The following is a 6,088-nucleotide window of genomic DNA, read 5'->3' as shown; positions in this document are numbered from 1 at the left end:
CAGGAAATTCCTCCCTGTGAGGGTGGTGAGGCCCTGGCACAGCTTCCCTGAGAAGCTGTGGCTGTCCCATCCCTGGAAGTGTTTCATGGAGCAACCCGGTCTAGTGGAAGGTGTCCCTGTGCATGGCAGGGGGTGGAATGATGATAACATTAATGTCCCCTCCAACCCAGACCATTCCATGCTATCCCATGCCCATGCCAACCCATGGACGCCAGCAGTTGCACAACGCCAAGCGATGATAATGGTTTGTGTGTACCTGCCAAGGCAGAGCTCTCCTGAAGGGCCGTGGTCACTTCCCTGCTGAGTGCTGAGCAAGTAGAGGCAGGCTCAGCTGATAAAAGGTGCATTTACCAAGATAAGGGAACAGCAGAGCTCCAGCACTGAGCTGCTGCTATTGCCTGCAGAGCCCTGGCTGCTCCACCTCAAGAGGAATCCGAGGGCAGGAGGTGTTACATGAGAGCACAGAGAGGTTTTATATGGGCGATGGAGACAGGCTGTTTAAGGCTCACCCCCATCTGAACATGTCTGTTGTTACCAGGAAGAATCCCAACGGAAGTCAGAACCTCAGAAAGATGCTAGCCATAAATGTAAGGTCTATAAACCCCCAAAATCTTCTCTACAAGCTCCCAGCAGCATCTCCAGTGTGAACGCCAAAGCACTCTGTCAGTGACATGGGGCTTCCAAAAAACAGATGTTTGGGTTATCCCACTCAACATGGTCTTCTCTGTGTTTGACATCTGAGCCTGCAAACCTGCTGATTATGGCCAGGATCATGGAATCCCAGAATGGTTTGGGTTGGAAGGGACCTTACATACAACTCATTCCAACCCCCTGCCATGGGCAGGACCTCCCCATCAATCTTGGGGGTCTCTGTGGTGCCGCAGCCCCGGTGCAACGTGGAGGAGAGGGCTTGGGACTGAGCATGGAGCTCTGAGTACCACAGGATCACAGCTCCGAGCTGTGACCTCTCACAGCAGAGCTGGTCTTTCCTATGGGCACTGAACAAATTCAGCAATAACCATGAGAAGACTTGGGGGTGATGTGTTTGTCCCCTCCTGCAGCTCAGGGGACCGTAACCAGCCTCAGTAACGAGCCCTGGAGCAGACGGTTCGTTCTCTCTATGCCCCCAAGACCCAAGCTGTTATTTTCCAAACAAAGGGTAAAAAAACACAGACAATTTTTCATCTATCCCATCACTGACCCCTTGTCCAAGGCAACAGAAATAATTAGAGCTTGCTGCAGCCTTTTGCTAATGAAAAATGAGGTTTGGGGCCAACCTGCTCTGCATTTGAAGTTCAGGCTCCAAGAGTACGTGGACGGCTTCATGCCCGTGGATTGTCTGACTTCTGCATGCTCCTTCAGATATTTGGTACATTCCTGCAGTGGGTGGTGAGCCACAAATCAGGGTCAGAGGTAATCCCCAATTATTTAGCCCTTTTACTGTTCTCATGCTTGCCAAACAATTCTCCATATCAGGATTTGCTCATGACCTTAAGGGATGTTGCCAAGGATTTAGGAGTCCCCCTAAAAGGAGGATCCAAATGAAGTTATTACATTCTTGGGCATCAAGTGAGATTGCTCGAGAGTTGAGTTACATTTTCCTGGGGATCCGTTTTCATAAGCAAGGGCTGATGCAATCATCAATTTGCCTTCTCACTTGTGTTTGCTGAATTATTTCTACAAGGAGAGCTTCTTTGCACCATACAATTCAGGGAGTAACAAAATGCTTAAAAAGGCTGAATTCCCTCAAGCCATCCGTGGAGCAGCAGCTCTCCTGAGCACTCCTCCAGCAGGGCTGGGAGTCACAGGACCGCGACAGCTCGCGTCCAAGGGGATTTGCAGTTATTTACAGCGGCACGAGAAGGTGAGAGTTTGGGGGCTGGTTTGGGGGTGGGCTGGGAATCCGAGACTCAGGATCTGCCCCTTCCTGGGACTGTCCCCTTCCGACCGCAGGGATTTGGGGGAAAACGTTCCAAAAATCCCTGGCACTGCTGTCTGATGGAAGCCTATGTGGGCAGCGCCGGGAGTTAACAGATGGGTTGTGGATTCGAGCTTACGATAAGGTTACTGAGGGTGGTTTTGTTTTAAAATGTCTCTTACTTAATATATCCATGAAGGCCAGGCATGTGCCTGTGGCCTGTAATCAAATCGCTGACTCTCCCTCTCTCCCATTTCCAGCAATCCCGGGTCGGGTTACTGGCACCGGAGGTGAAAGCTCAGCCCTGCCGAGGCTGGACGCGGGCGCGGTGCCGGGCGGGATGCGCTCAGCCCTCGGCATCCTCGGCCCCGAGCCTCCGGCAGGAACACCCCGTGCTTTCTGCTCAAGGAAAAGTTCCCGTGGAAGCCAGGCTGTCTCTGAGAGAGCTGGGGAGCGGGGTTCTCTCCTGTGCTCAGCAAACGTGACGGCTCCGCTCCCGAGCCCGGCAGCTCCGCAGCTGCCGCTCCCGCCTCTGGGATGGCCGGGAGGCACCGGGTGGGCAGCAGGGTGCAGTCAGCCAGGGGGGACAGCACCTCCATCCCCATGGGGTCTGTGCTCCTGCACAGTGTGGTCAGTGTGGGATGTATCCAGCCAGCAGCTCCCAGGAGACCTGCACGCCTCATTTCCCACCGCAGTGCCCAAGGAAGGCGAAGGAGAGCCCACGCCCCTCAGCCGAAAGCTGGGTCCCAAGGGACACTGTGGGACCTCACAGCACAAGGTCTGAGGAGCAGTTTGACACCCACCAAAGCTCTGTCTCAGCCTTCTGGGAGTTGCAAAAGCCCAATTTGGTGTGAAGCCGGGTGGTGTCAGCTGTGTGTGACTCTCGATAGCACAGCTGGCCGCGCTCGCTGCCGTGGAACCGCCAGGAACCGTCTCGAGTCAGAAGTCGAGATTTCATATTGCAAATATGTGCATCCATCGCTGCTTGATTGCATTGGTTTAGGCTGCCATGGGCTCTGCCTGGATAAAGCACTGGGAAAACACAGCAAGAGCTGTTGTCTCTGTGCCCTCCCTCCGGCACGACCCTGGAGCGCTGCCGGGCACGTGAGAGCTGCGGGAATGACGCTGGCATCGCTCAGCGAAACTCGCCCGAGGACTATTCAAATGAAAGCCATTCCCCTCTTTGAGCAGAGATGTTTGCCAGCACCCAGGGCAGCAGTGGGAGGAACATGTAGGTGGAAACTATTTGGAAGTGGCAGAATTTGTGGACATTAATAAGAGACTTTAGCCCACTTTGATAGCGTGTTTAATAAAACACACCGGCTTCCCGGTGACATCCTGCCCTGCCAAGCCCCAGCAGCTCACGCTGTTTAACCAGTTCCCCCCCGGCTCTTGCACCATCTCGTGAGAAAGAACCCCGGGCGTGCACAGCCAGCACACCCCGGGGCTGCACAGGCCTCAGCTCTGTCTGCACACGGCCTAATCACGGAATCAGGGACTCATGCAATGGGCTGGCTTGGAAGGGACCTTGAAGTTAACCAGTTCCAACCTCCTGCCATGGGCAGGGACACCCTCCACTATCCCAGGCTGCTCCAAGCCCCATCCAACCTCCTTGGACACTTCCCAGGGATGGGAGTCCACAACCCAAGAGCCATTTCAGAGGCGACATCCTGGCTGCTGCAGGTGGGGCAGGGGACAGCGACGGGTGACCCATGGTTTGGAGGGGCAGGGAGGATGAGGAATCACTTCTCCCGCTGCTGGCATTGTCTGGGGGGTGGTCTGCACAATGGGATCTGATCACATCCCTCCTCCTGCCTCACATCAAACAGTGAGTCAGCGCTGGAGCCCCATCAGATGTCTCTGCCTCAGCTTTCATATCTGGGAAGCAGAGAGGATGGCGCTCTGTGAGTATGCAAAGCAAGGAAAGCAGGGTGCCTTCAGATCTGCCACTTGGAAAATACCATGTTATTTATTTTCCACTGGCACCCACGTACCCCCGCAGGAATCAACACCACTGAGGCTCCCAGTCTGGGGAGATGTTGTTCTTTCAGGGGATGCAGGTAACAACAGCTACGGGGCTGAAATGCATCATGTCTGAGTCAAATATTAACAGGGAGAATATTCTGAACTTGCTAATTGAGTCAAAAAAATTACACACCCACCCCTAAAAATAATAATAAAATAAAAGTGGAACAGGCAAAAGAAGAGCCCGGGAGTGTGTTCCTCCTGCAGTTCGTGTGAGGACATGGATGAGTTAAACCTTGACCTCTGAACTCGAGGCTTTGGGGCAAGGTCTGTGTGACCTCCCTGCTCATGGGGTATGAGGCACCCAGGGGCTGGGTTGGGTTGGGGGGACTCGGTTCAAGCTGCAAATGCCAGGGGTGAGCACAGGGGTGAGCAGAGGCTGCTCTTCAGGGCATGGGGAACAGGTGAGAGTGTGGCAAGTGAGTGTGGGGAGCTGGGGGATGAAATGCTGCCCAGGGAGATGGTGGAGTCACTGCCTCTGCGAGTGTTAAAGAGGTGGCTGGATGGGGGACATGGTTTAGGGGCGGTGGTGCTGGGGCGATGGTGGGACTGGATGATCTTGAAGATCTCTTCCAACCTTGCTGATTCTGTGATTCCCTGTGATTCTGGGAAGGGGCACACAGGGAACCCAAAGGACTTTGCCAGGATGCCACAGTCTCCTTGGCTGGAGACAAGGGAGAACAAGCCCTTGTGCTGCACGTGGCCTTCCTTAGCCCAGTCTGGTCTTTGTGTGATCCTATGGGATCAGGCACCTGCTTGGAGGGCCTGGGATGTCTCCTGGCTGGCTGAGGGCTGCAGTTGTCCAGATTTACCAGGGCTGCTTAAGGTGGGTGGGTGGCTGTGTTGGGAGAGGAAAAGGGATTCCTGGCACTCAAACTCATCAGGATTTAATGAACATTTGGCTCCTTGGAATAAATGGGATGCAAAGAAAACGAAGGCAGAAGGGGAAGTGCAGCTGCACGAGGCCAGACAAGCCATACACATGAGATTGTTTCCTCGGCAGGCAGACTGAAAAAACCCTTGGCCAGGAATATCATTGAGCTCTGGGGCAGTCTGGAGCAGCCGTGGGAGAATGCAACCCGTCATTTTCTAAATAAGAAGCCAAACCTCTGAATCCAGATCCACCTCCTCCCAAACTCCCGGTCTGATCCCATGTGCATCACGAGCCAGATGTGGCTTGGGCACTACTCCTGCTGCAAATTCAGCTGAAATAAGCACAAACAGGAATTAAATGGAATAGGAAATATTCATGGTGGATTTCTGCCTAATCAAGATTACACACACAGTTCTGCTGACTGTGTTCCTACAGCACAGAGCAGGACCCCTCCTACATTGCTCCTGGACCTCTCTGTGCCACACAGAGCCCTGATTCCAGCCCCCAAAACACCACCTGGAAGGGAACATGCCTGTGTTTAGGTAGAAAACACAGCCCACCAGGACAGAGAGAAAGGCAAAGGACACCCAAGGCATCCCTACGAGGAGTAGTATTTGACAGGAATGTCTCTCATAGTGCCCTTCCCTCTGTATCAGCAGGGATCTGGCTGAGAAGTCCTGGAGCAAACCACAACTGAGGGTGTTGCTGTCTTCCCCAAATACTTTCTCTAATGAGGTTTTTAAATAGTTTTGCCCCGCCTACACTGGCAGCCGGAGCACTTTCATCTCCAGGTGAATGGGAACCGAGGTGGGACTCAGCTGTCTGCCGGGAGGATCATTTCCATACTGCAGCGAGGCGGGAGGCAGAGCAGGGAGAGCTCCGGCTCCTCTGGGAGCTGATCCCGGCGCAAATATTCACCTCGTGCATCAGTGTTTGAGATGCAAAGAGCGCTCGGGCGGTGTGGGTTGGCAGGACGGGGGGGCCTCTCGGTTCCACCCTGGGCCGATGAGAACGGCCCTGAGCCCGCAGGTACCCGCTGGAAAATGAGGTTTGTGAGCAGGACTCAATTTGTTACAACCTGCTCCGAGTAACCACACACCTCTCGTTCTTAGGTGGCAAAGATCACGTCTATCCTGGAGGCTTTTGGGTGGGTGTGGAAGTACTTTCCACAGAAACGCATCTCGCCCCCTTCTCCTCCCCTGCGCTGCTGCCGCCGGAGCGGCGCTGACGTCGCCGGGGAGGCGAGCGCTCGCCCAACCCGACCCGCCGCC

At 54.4% G+C, this 6,088-nt stretch overlaps 1 long non-coding RNA gene across 1 annotated transcript; it reads left to right on the top strand.

The window, feature by feature from the left end:
* The first annotated feature begins 76 nt into the window (after window positions 1–76).
* LOC108446961 lies at window positions 77–5,175 on the top strand. Its single transcript, XR_001862304.1, has 2 exons — window positions 77–1,864; window positions 2,179–5,175. It is a non-coding gene; the product is annotated as an uncharacterized LOC108446961 (long non-coding RNA).
* The last annotated feature ends 913 nt before the right edge of the window (window positions 5,176–6,088 follow it).

The sequence above is a fragment of the Corvus brachyrhynchos genome, unplaced genomic scaffold, assembly GCF_000691975.1.
Source record: "Corvus brachyrhynchos isolate BGI_N302 unplaced genomic scaffold, ASM69197v1 scaffold95, whole genome shotgun sequence".
Classification (NCBI taxonomy): Eukaryota; Metazoa; Chordata; class Aves; order Passeriformes; family Corvidae; genus Corvus; species Corvus brachyrhynchos.
The sequence above is the reverse complement of the archived record's forward strand: the minus strand, read 5'-3'. Positions and strand labels throughout refer to the sequence as shown.